General features: G+C 40.2%; 1 long non-coding RNA gene across 1 annotated transcript; it reads left to right on the forward strand.

The window, feature by feature from the left end:
- Positions 1-807: 807 nt before the first annotated feature.
- Positions 808-12,200, forward strand: LOC136011301 (uncharacterized). The gene is made up of 4 exons (XR_010611318.1): positions 808-892; positions 8,172-8,296; positions 10,939-11,082; positions 12,096-12,200. It is a non-coding gene; the product is annotated as an uncharacterized LOC136011301 (long non-coding RNA).
- The last annotated feature ends 280 nt before the right edge of the window (positions 12,201-12,480 follow it).

The following is a 12,480-nucleotide window of genomic DNA, read 5'->3' on the forward strand; positions in this document are numbered from 1 at the left end:
TGCACATCACACAGTGATCTATCCTCAGGCATCTGCCTTCTGCCTGAAAATTTCCAGTATAGCGAGAAATACATAAAATGAAGGGAAAGAGCTCCTCTGCAGACCCTGAACAAGAAATGTTGTGCAACTCAAATCACATGCCTTAAATCATAGTTTGTAGAGTAGCTACCCACAGAGCAATGGTTGGTTGTCATGTGGTGAGAGATGGGAATGGCTTGTTGAAGTGTGTGCTCACCTGCTGTGGCACAACAGAGTGTGCTGCGGGGCCCAAATGCGTCAGGGCCTGGAGTGACAGTCCTCAGTAGGAAGCACTGCCCTGTAGATTGGCCAGTGTTCCAAACTGCTTTCAGACGTAGCTATATCTGAGCAGTGATGTAAGGCCATCAGATGCAGAAGGCAGAAGGGGCATGGTTTGGCCTGTACCTGAGCCAATATTGTACTATTTCCAAAGCGCATTGGAAACAGCATGTGTCTATTATTATACAAGTGAAATTTCCATAAAATAGCATCTTCACTGTGAATAGGACTTGGGAGAATAACAGTCGCTGGCAGCTGCAGTTTCTCCTTACTGTAGTTAATAATTAATCCTTGAAGAAAGGTGACTCCAGTTGGTTTGTTTTCTTTATTTGGTCATTTATCAAAGTAGCTCTGGTACCATTTCTTCTCTGCAAAAATTTGGAAAACAGGATCTGGGAATGGGAATGTATGCTGTTTCATATTGATAGTGCATTGCTGGGCTGGTTTGATTAAATTTCTTAATGGAAGTACATGATTACTTTCTTTATAATAATACATCCTTAGGGACACGTTTGTTCTTCTGGAGGTTGATTTTCAAAGCCTGTATTGTGTCCTTGCTCTGGTATGCAGCGTGTCCTCCAGCAGCCATCTGAAGGTAAGTCAGTGGTGTCCTACACCTCAGGCAATGGCTCTTTTAGAGTGGTTGAAGTTCAACACCACTCAGGGGGAAGATACTTGATTCACAAAGTGTGTTAGCTTGGTGCAGCTGGGACCAAAAGCTGTCCTCCTTCCTCACTAAAATCAGCCTTTCACTCATGAGGAGGTTTGGGTTAGCAGTACTCTTTCCCCTCTCCTGTTGGCAGAAATGGTGCCATTGCTACTGCGTGGCTTCACTTCGTGGCTTCACTTCATGGCTTCACTTCACGGCTTGGGGTGTGAGAAATGGTTTTTCCAGGGGCCCCTTCCAGCACTCAAGTTACTGGTGAGCATTAAACTTGTCAAATCTGGGATTTGGGGCTTTATTTGTAATGGGTTATCCTGAGTTTTATTTCTATCTCTGATTTGTTCCTCCTTTCACCTCTAGATTTCACCCCACATAATTGATATAATGCCATTGCTTTTAAGCATGTTGTTTGCACAGTAGCAGTCCCAATTACTCAGGGGTTACTGACTTTGGCCTTTTAAAATGCACTAGCCTCAGGAAGTACCATGACCCCAATTACTACAGATATGTTCATGGATCAAAGACCCTGCAGTCAGACTTCTCCCACTGACTAATCATTAACCATGAGGAGCATTGTGGAGCTCCTACTGTTTTTCTTGAGTTACTTTCATGGACAACCACATAGCATGTGCCTTGCTGCTTTCATCCTTAGAGGGCTTCCAGAATATTAGTCAGTTAAACCTGATAGGATTTCTAAAAGGGATTTAGATCAACCTAGCAGAAATAGAGCTTAAAAACACTTTGGGGTGAAACATCGGTCCCATTTTCTCCATCCTTACTGGTTGTTCAATTATCATGGAACGTAGAATGTAATGAAGGGCAATTTTTTTATACCTAATTGGCATGGTCTACACAAGTCACAAGCCATCCCTAGGAGTTCAAGGTGAGTGGAAGCTATTTTAGGGTACAAGAAGTTGAAGTGTTGTCTTGGTATATGCACATATTATTGCACAAGACATTCAAGGCAACAGATCCTCAACTGCATTTTTGGTGGGACAACTGATTTCCAGGGTGCTAGGTCTTTCTGTAAATGTGGGAGAGGTTGAGAGGGGATTTCTGATATGATCACTTCACATATTTCATAGGAGCAGGTAGCTGTTGCTGCATTTGTAGTCAGATCCTATTTTGTATCACCACGAAATGCATTCCTTTACCCACTCAATAAATTAAAAAAACATACACACATCTACAGAGCCATTTATATAAGCACTACAAAATTGTGTTTGCCAGGAAGCCTTGCATTAAAACCTTCATTCCTGATTAGAAGATGGCATGCTGAGTACTTCATCCCACTTTACACTTCAAATCAAGCTATTATTAAGGCATTTGTCCGTTCATGTTTTCACTTAATAAGAGCTGTTCTTTAAAGATGCTACAAGGATGCATCAATATAAAATTTCAGCAAAAAGTGTGACTCTGTTAGTCATTTCCTTACAAAATAAAAAAATAAATCCTGCTTTTCTGATGCTTGAGTAACACTGAGCACATAAATGTGAATCTGGGTATTGGATATTGCTATTTTCCCTCCAGCATAACTTTGTAACTGCCACATGGAACTTGGCCCATGTTGCATCCCTTTTGGTATAGTGTAATGCTGCAATGCATGTGGAATGTATGCTCATTTAGACCAGCGGATCTAGCCTTTATGATAAAAGATTTAGCATATCATATAATCATAGAAAGTTTCGGGTTGAAAGAGACCTTTAATGGTCATCTAGTCCAACCCCCCTGCAATGAGAAGGGATATCTTTGACTAGATGTCGTTGCTCAGAGCCTCAACCAGCCTGGCCTTGAATGTTTTCAGGGATAGGACATCCACCGCCTCTCTGGGAAACCTGTGCCGGTGTTTCAACACCCTTACAGTAAAAAATTTCTTCATTCTTATATTTTAGGGGGAAAGACCAGGAAACATGGGGTCCTAGGGCTGGAAAGCTTGTAGGATTTGCTCATCTCCTTTCTTAGTTCTGCGAAAACGAATTATGTGATAAAATAATTGGGGAAACTGAGTGCAGACAGTAGTACGTGGAGACAGGACTGTTGCTGAGAGATGGGTTGGCAAAAGCAGCCTAGACTCACTGGAGACAACTTACATGTGGCCACATGGGAGCAATCAGGCAGGCTGGACTGATCTTTCTCCTCAGTAGCCCCAGGAATGACCAGGCCTCGATTTGATGCTGTGGTCACTGATTCAAGAGCTTTGCAACGAGATTCAAGTGCCTGCACTGATGTACTGGAGATCATCCAGTATGAAAATCACTTTTTCCTAACTCTCCCATTACATTCTATCAGCATTCAGTACGTCAAAGTCTGCTCTCATCCCAACCAAATCAGAGCCCTGCTGCCATCTATTATGTTGCATATCTTTACAAAGAGTATCTGCTCTGTTTGCTGGTGGTGATATTCACTATCCATGCATTATGCTTAGTGGAGCATTTTGGCTTGTTTCTCCTGCCTCATCTTCTGTAGAGATGTTGCTTATGTGATAGCTAGCACGTTGCTTACGTGATAACTAGCAAAATGACAAGGATCATAGGAACAAGAAAGTGTTAAAGGAATAGTACTTTTGTTTCTTGTATTTCTTAATTTGAAGTGGTTTTAAATTTAGAAAAAAGTAGGGTCCAAAAGTGCGTGAACTGAATCTACAGCCTCCCATGACTAATGTTTTATAAACACTCAGATGGAGACAGATTGAAAAATTGCTGGAGTCAAACCTGCTACTATTAAGCAAGTTCTCTTACACGCTCTCGGATCTTTCTTGAACATGATATAGTTAAGGGGAAAACACATTGTGTCTTCATTGCAGATATAAAAGATAATGCTCTATAAATAAATGTGAAATCATTAAATAATATTTACTTTAAATACATATCTACAGACATTCATGCAGATAATGCTCATAAAAAAATGAGCAGAGATATTTTGAGTGCAGCATGTTCTTCAGCAATGCCTTATTCAATTTTAAGTCACTTGAATCTGAATGGTGATTTATTCGGAGTGTTTTGCAGCACCATTTGTTTTACATTTGAAATGTCAATTCACAATTCTGTGAAATGTTAGCAAAGCATAATCCAGGGATCCATTGGGATGGTAAGAAAAGGCCTCTGATCCTTTAGTGAGACTGGACCATGCAGATTTGTTTGGGAGGGTAAGTTTTGCTCTAGCACCTGGTATGTGTGGGGACAACTGTACTAGGGTGGGGGTTAATTCATTATTGGTAAGGACTACTGTTAATCAGCACAGCCCCTTTCTTGTGATGTGCACTTCAAGCACATGGTGCCTGAAGAAGAGCTAGTGTGGAGGACACTGACCTCTGGCTGCCTCCTCCCTCTGGGTAAATCAGTGATCCAAAGATGGAAACTATCAATGTGCAAAATTTCATTAACGTGAAAAGCTGTTAAAACAGAGTCCCCCGGGCCAAACTGCAGATCTGCAAATCATGATGTAATGCAGAGGTGAATAATAAAATATCAGAAAAGGAGAACAGAGGGCACAGTACTCATGTTTCCCATTACTCCTCGCTGAGGCTGCTCCTAAGTGCCCACTGAAACACCCAGCAGCACAGCCTTGATCTTTGGAAAATGGGAGCACCCTGAAGTCAGTGTCTCCAGATCTGCCACTGTACAGGAGCTGCACTAACATTGTCACAGCCAGTCTGAAGGAAGAAAGCTGCCACTGGCAAGAAAAACTGTCACCTGTTAGTGGTATTCAGGATTACAATAGAGTAACTGCTACCTGGCCTAGTATGTAGTCTTCTGCTTTGCTGCTTCAACAAGGCAGGTTAGTAAGAGCAGTGTCAGTTTTATAGTACTTTGAATGTACTACCTGATGATCTGAAATGTGGTTTTCTTAGCAGTTGTGTTGCTGATTACCTCCATTTTAGTATTAGTGACTTATTCTGGTATGACAATTCTCTATGCTTTAAGAAAGAAAGATTAACACAAAGAGTCTGTGATTCACAAGCCTTTTCAGCCTCACTCTAGCAAAACTGTATGGAAGCATAAGGATTTGAACTTCCACAAACTAAAATCTGAGGGAAAAGTTCATATATGCTCTGAAAAACAACACTGTGGGACTCACGCTGCTTCACACATTGCCAACTTGTGTAATGTTTTCCACTCAGTGTGTAATAAATGATAATGGAGCAAGTCACTAAGAGATAACATAGCTTGCCAATAGTGTGCAGACATAACCAAATTAAGACACTGTGCACCCTTAAGTTTTCAGGCTACCTTGGCAACGCTAATGAACTTTTAATGGTTGAAAAGTCCAGAACAGTTTAAGCTTTTCTCTTTTAAACAAACTTTGAACAACCTTTACTCAAATTAAACGCACTCCCCTACCTCTTCTTACTTTTGCAATAGATTTATTCCCCCCCCCCCCCCCCCCCCCGAGCAGGACTCAATAATGTGTTATTTCCTCTGATTCATGGGTAGAGAATACTTCCTCAAATCTTTTTCAGTTTCACACTGACAATGAACCCACAGAGTGGAAATCCAGGCTGATTCAGCCCTCACATCAGCTTCTGTGAAAGAATCACCCTTATTTCCAATTACCCAAAGCAGTGGCTGCTAAAGTATTGATGCTTCTAAGCTACAGACATCAGAAATTAGTTACTGAGGCAAATTGCCTTGCTGTGCTTCCATTTTCAAATGTAATTCCACTGAAGGGACACTTGATTTTCTCATTAAGTCCTTTTTTCAAAGGGCAAATCAACATGGAGAACTTTCTAGGACATGCAGTTCTGTTGCACAGTGCAGTTTTAAGGTGCAGGAATTAAAGAACTTGGTCTGAGGCTGCTATTTGACCTCTCTCTGAAGAGGTCTTCTGCAGGGCTCTTGTCTTAACAAGACCAGCTGATGGATCTTGTCAAGCACAGTTTTTTTGGCTCCAGTGGTTGGTGCTGAATCAGTATGGAGAAATGCTGGGCAGGGTTTGTGCATGAGCCCTAGAGCTCCTGCCCTAAAGCCAGCCCAGATGGGCCATTTCTGGTGCTCCTAAAACATTTCAGATGGAAAACCAATGAAAGATCTGTAGGAAAAGCCCCATAAATTATTTTTGTTTAGCCTTACCCTTGTGTTCCTAGCTTTCTGAATTAGGCAGGTAATTATCTGTAAAATGTATTAGGAAAAAATGAGTTAAAATCAACACCCTGATTGGGCAATTGCCTTATAGTGGTAGAGACACTGAGCAGACAAGTGCAGACTCGGTGTTATCTGCCAGCTGCTCTGATTTCTATGTGTGGCTAAGAAGGAGCCCACACCCTACTCAGCATATGTAGATCCTTGAAGGGAATTGTCTGAATCTGAACTCAATCTCTTCTCGTAGGTGGAATTCAGTGAATAGGGGAGAGCTGTTTGCATACTGTACCTTTATCCAGGAATGCAAAGTCACCTGGGCTCAGATTCAACATCTCACGCTGCCTGCTCCAACGGGTTTGAGCCCACCTCTTGGTGGGAGTCCTGCTCTGATATGGTCCCCTAGGCCCTGAAGGATGCCTGGATGGGAATGGGCTGGTTCTGTTGATCCTATTCAGCAGCTCACATGCCCTGTGTCAGTGTTTAGAGAAGCTGCAGAACTTAATTTCTGTTGAGTCTGAACAAACAGGAGTGAGAAATCTCTGGGTTAGGCAGCATCTCAGAAATGTCCTGGAGGTCCTGGGTACTTACATTTCTCTGTACATCTAGCCTTAGGCAATGCACTTTATTCAACAACTGTTCTCAAATGAAACAACTTTACCAATGTAGTGAGGTAGTGTCCCTGGTGCTGTGTATATGTACTGCTTGAACACAAATGAATGTAAACTGCACTTCCTCACTGCACTTACCCAGACAAGTAACATCTTCACACTTACAAACTCTTCAGAGTTCCTCATATGGCTGCTTTGCTCTCAGTTACCATGCCTGTTACCTGCATGTGCAGAGGTTTTGTATGTGACTGTGTATGCTCTTCCAGAGGTGGTTTGCATATTAGTGAACATCTAAAATCACACCAGCATTTAGAGAGAAATAAATAATAATTATCTAGGGTCTCCATAATGGCAGCTCCATGAATTTGTTCATCCCGTCCTCATATGGGCCAGTAGCACTTCCTCTCAGACTTAGTGTATGGATTTAGCGCAGTTTGAATGGGAAGCTCTAAAAATAATAATAGTAATGCTGACAAAATAAAAAGGATGTGGAGTCAACCTCAAATTAGCTAATTATTCATAATCCCTTTCTCAGGCACTTTCCTTGATTTACTTTGGGATTTTCTATTGAATGTCAGATATTTTCTTTCAGTACCTTAATTAGTCCATCCATAAACGTGGATTGCTATTACATATCGAAGTAATATCACAGTAATCCTTATTCTATTAACTTTCACCTTAAAGGCACCCATTTCCCTCCTGTGAATCAATTCTTTGTTTATTAAAGTTCTCTTTAAAACTTTCATGTAATATACGGTTTAAAGAAATAACTGCTTCGTTTTTTTTGTCCCTGCTTCTTCAATGGTACTTTAGAAACTTTCCATATTTTGAAATATTTCCACTTCAATTTGTACTTTATTTTCAAGAGAAAATCAATTTTGCTTCTAATCCAAGAACACCTTCAGTTTCTATTAAAAAAAGGCTTGTGTTTAAAACAAACAACGATATCACAGTCTTCATGAGGCTGGGACAAAATCCGTGTATGTGACAGATGAGGTGATGGCTTTCTAGAAAAAAGTGGAGGTAGAATCATAAATGTTACAAAACCCCACGATACCTCACTGATGAAACTTGAAATTTGTCATTGGTATGTCTCAGTATCTCCTTTAGCCAGGTTAGATGTACATGTAGATAGCTAATCTTGTACACATAACCAGTTCTTCCTTCTGAATGAATGACTTAGGATATTCCCTAAGATGAGGGATTCAGGGGGGAGGAAAGATAGGCCTGTGTAAAACATGAAGGATAAGATGTGGGAGATTAGTGTCTATGAACAAACTGCCTGTAATATATCTGATATTTAATATCTAAGACATCTGTAATAGTACCTTATCAAATGTAAGTGCAGTTCCTGGTATGGTAAAGTAGCTACTCCATGCATCTGAGAAAACCCCTCCAAGGACACTGCTGTCCCTTCAGTTCTCTGAACCCTTCAGAGAGTTTAAATTAATGAAGACCTTTCCCAATGGACAGGGACAGAATAAAGCACAGATCTATGCATCTTTCTGGTGTATATTCCCACAGGGAGCTGCAACTTAAACTCTGGAGATGAGATGCCAGCAACAGAGTCCCTCATAATGTAATGTCTAGTTCCAAAAGCTCCTTAACCAAGGATCTGCAACTGGCTACTGTCACACACAAAATAGCAGGTAAAAGAAGTTTTGGTTCTTTTCTTTTTTGGTTCTTTTCAAACTAAAGCTTGTTTGATTTTAGGCTCTACCTCAGTGCTATTAAAGACACCTCTATTTATATATTTTAAAAAACCTTTTGATTTGAATGTTAACAGCATAAACCCAACACTGTTAAACATGCAAGAATGATTACTGAAAGTAACTGTTAAATTCTGGAAGCTTTTTTCATACATCTGGTAAGAGAAGAAAGTGAAATTTATTTCAAGACAAATTCAAAAGGAATTTCAAAAGCAAAGTTATTTATTTTAAAACTTTTAAGAAATAAGACACAAAAGGACAGATAGAAAGCAATCATATTCTGGGATTTCAAGTAAATGCGTTTCTACAAATATCCCAAAGCCCTATGATAGCAGTCACCAGAATGCGAAACTGTTATTATCCATTGAAATAAAAGGGGAAATGTTGGGAGTATTCTTAATTTTTATTTTTTTTTTCTATGTTGCAATACACTGGCAAAGGCAATTAAATAAATTCGCTTGCATTTCCACTGCCAGGCCCTGCCCCTGATTGAGCAAACTGTCCAGAAAGGATCCAGGGTTAGTGGGATTCAGTGGGCCTTTTGGTATGTGGGACAATATTATACTCAGATAACAGAGAAAACTTTTTAATTGAATCCAGCTATAACCCCATCAAAATCACCATTCCATCTTGGTCTGAACCAGAAGGCCAGTTACTGTTGGTTTACAGTTTCCTCTGGGAATGTACTCTATAGAGACTCCTGATTCATTGCTTTAGTTGGCTTCTTCCACGGGAAAAGTCGTCTATTCATGTCACTGCTGCAGGAAACTGCAGCAAAGCAATATTATGTTACTTTCATGTTTTCTGTTTCTGGCCGGCAGCCGAAGCTTTGCATTGTTCAAACTGTTTCCTACAGATTCAGTGCAAGGCTTGGGTGACACCAATAGTTTTAGCTTAAGTTAAAATCTAGTTCAAATCAACTCTGAAGTCAAGAATCAAATCAGGTCTATGTCAGGTCCACCCATCAGCTGGATATGACCTAGTAGCTAACGAAAAGCTGCAGGCACAGTAAGACTTGAGAAAAATCATCTTCTTCAGACACCATGTCTCTTTTCCCCATCTCTGAGCACTTTAATTTGGCTATGACATTATGATGAAGTACAGGACTGGAGCAATAAAGACCCTTTGGCAATCAAAGTCAGGTGACATAGCATCTCCAGCGAGGAAATCCCATCCTAAATTTTTACTCCTGGAGAGAAGTGTGCAGGCTGAGATTAGACTGCAACAATCACAGAAATGTTGAGATGATGAACATGGTCTTTCTAACCTTTAAAGGATTGCCTTTTTACACAATGCCTCGACATGGCAAAGTATTATGCTAATTATTTTGAGAGGTGAAGGTTAGAAGCTTTAATGGGACACACGGAGTGGAACTCAGGGCCTACGTTCATAGCTTTTGAGTGGGGTCATGCTGCCTTCATTGCAAATGTGAGAGCTGGAATTTGGGCTTGTCACCCCACACTACATCCCCACTGCAGCTGGGTGGAGCAGGAGAGGGAACATTGACTGCCTCAGGGTGGGTTTGAGGGCTTCTGGGCCATTTGGGTTGCTGTGATTTGAAGCCAATCTGAGAGCTTCTAGACACCATGGGAAACTAGGGAAAGAGGGCTTGCAGGGATAGAATAATAACTTCAGTTCCCTTCACTCTATTTGTTCCTGGTGGAAAAGAAAGTCTGAGTTAGCAAGAAAAGGTAATGACAAAAAAAATCAGCTATATATACAAAGCCATTATTGCTGGAGCTCCTGTTACTCTCTAAATTGTGGATTGAACCACTTGGATAATAGCATTGGCTAGATATTCGTTGAAAACAGGGCTGAAGAGATTCAGGGTCGAAAGCATTTGCAGTTGCACATTTCTAATCTTTTTTCTTCCATTCTTGTTACATCAATAGAACATAAAAAGATTTTTGTTTAAATATAAATTACAAAGAAATCAAAGTCACCTCAGGTTGGAATTTGAAAGCCTGGATTCAACTCAGATGAACTTTTAAAAGATCCATTCATAGATATTAAAGCATTTGTGTATGAGGAATGCTTTTAGTTTTTTCCATAGGCCTTCCAAGAAGATGTAAGCACCCTTTTTCTCTAGAATAGTGGCCTGTTTTCTCCTTAGTATATCTTCCCATTTAGAATTCTAAATCTAATGGCTTTTCTTCTCATGCTGACAAAGCGCATAAAAGGCTTTACACTGTTTTCTTTAACATTTTTAAATCTCAAGCAAACCTGAAAACTGCAAGAAGCCACTTTAAAAGAGTTAAATAAATGCTGCAGCATGATAAGGTCCTTCTCCCTAAAGAAAAGAAAAATAAAGTGGAAAAAAGACTCTTCAAATAACTATCAAAATTCCCCAGCTGGAGGTGAAATACTGTTTTCTCCAAGGCCATTTATATTAGTCAGTGTTGAGCCCTAAGAACTTGAACATCTTAGTGTTTGAAAATCAAATGTGTGGCTTTAATTTTACCTCCTGTCTAACCAATGGTATTATAGGTTACCCAGCATGCTAACTGCTGCCTATTCAATCAAGATGCATAGCAATGGAAAAAACCTCTCATGTTGCTAACTCCAGTTCCTTTTATTCTCAGGTAGCCATGTACTGTGCATGCATCTGCTCCTCACTCCCAGTCAAAATGTTTCCCCATGCAGTCTAACAAACATGTTGGCTACAGAAAAATTCCAACCCACGAAAACTATAAATGACTTCCTTCTGATGTTCCTCCTTCACACCTGTAAGTACCCTCTTCCTATAGTTCTCTGGTTTTGTTTTTGTCATTGCAACAGTTGGTAACAGAAAGGCTAGAGTGAAGGTTTGTAACTGCTTACATTATACCACCATGTACTTTTTTTTCCTGCACGAATACAACTTTCCAAAACTTCCCATTACGAAGAGAAATATTCCCAGGCCTGGTTATATTCAAAAGCAAAATTATTTGGAAAGTTTGAGTAAAGTTTGTAAGTGGCTTTTAAATGAGGCGAGAACAAGGAGCATAGGAAACTTGGTAAGGTCATAGGACATGATCCTGCTCCCACAGACGTCAACAGCTATGTTCCCAAAGTCCTCCCAGAGGATCTAGAACCAGCGACAGGGACTGATGCTCCGCATTCCTTGTATAGACAAGAGTTGCCAATGAATCTTGGTGTAACACTAGTGTAAAGTACAAATCCCAAACCCAACAGGCAACACGAGACTGTATAGACTGCTAGATTCTATGTGGACCACTTAACTGAACACAACCAATGTTTTTCTGTTGATTGTCACTCAGCAAATCACTACCCAGAAAACTCTGCTGATTATCATGAGTGGGAGAAAGCAGAGCATGCACCAAGCCCTTATTTTGTGTCTCTAGATAACTTTGCTTTTTCCTGATACAATTTCATTTAAAAAAGAAAAAATAAACCCAAACCAACCAACCAAACAAAAAACCCAAAACAAAACCAAACAACCTCAACACCAAAAATCCAACAACAAAGAAACCCTAAAAATCCTTTGCTCCCTGTGCGGAGATCAACACTGTCTCAGTGGAACTTGAGTCCACTAGCGATCAAGGAGAAAACCTTGGTTTTGTCTATATCTGTGTTGTGGCAGAAGTCTGTTGCAAGGGTAGCTTCATGTTCTATGCAAGAACCCTCAGGTGTCAGTACTGTGAATGGTTAGTGGTGGAAAGATTTTTAAAGTTTAACATGTCACTTTTGCTAATGCAGTTGTAACCTTCTGTTTTTCTGTAACATTTCCTTCTGCCAGAGGAGAGAATTTCTTCTGCCACACTGCCTGCTGTATTTCACAACAGGCTCCATCCACCAAAACCAAGGAATATCATCATTGGACCATGACTGCAAAGGTATCAACATATATTTACAAGGTATGTAACTAAGTATCCAAGATACAGTTCAGGCAAGCAAGTATACCTGAAAAAGATTTTGAATGCCTCTTTTCAGATCTGTGAAAATCCTTATTTAGAAAAAATGACAAGTGTGTTGCATCCAAATTTGACTTTAAATATCAGGACAGCCATGTTATCCCAGAATCCAGAAGCACGGCAGGAAGTTAGAATAAACACAATATCAGGCTTTCGTTTTAAGATGAATTGCTCTAAGTTCCCCAAAGGTAGCTAATTCAGGAGCTACTG

This window comes from Lathamus discolor, chromosome 3 (assembly GCF_037157495.1).
Source record: "Lathamus discolor isolate bLatDis1 chromosome 3, bLatDis1.hap1, whole genome shotgun sequence".
Classification (NCBI taxonomy): Eukaryota; Metazoa; Chordata; class Aves; order Psittaciformes; family Psittacidae; genus Lathamus; species Lathamus discolor.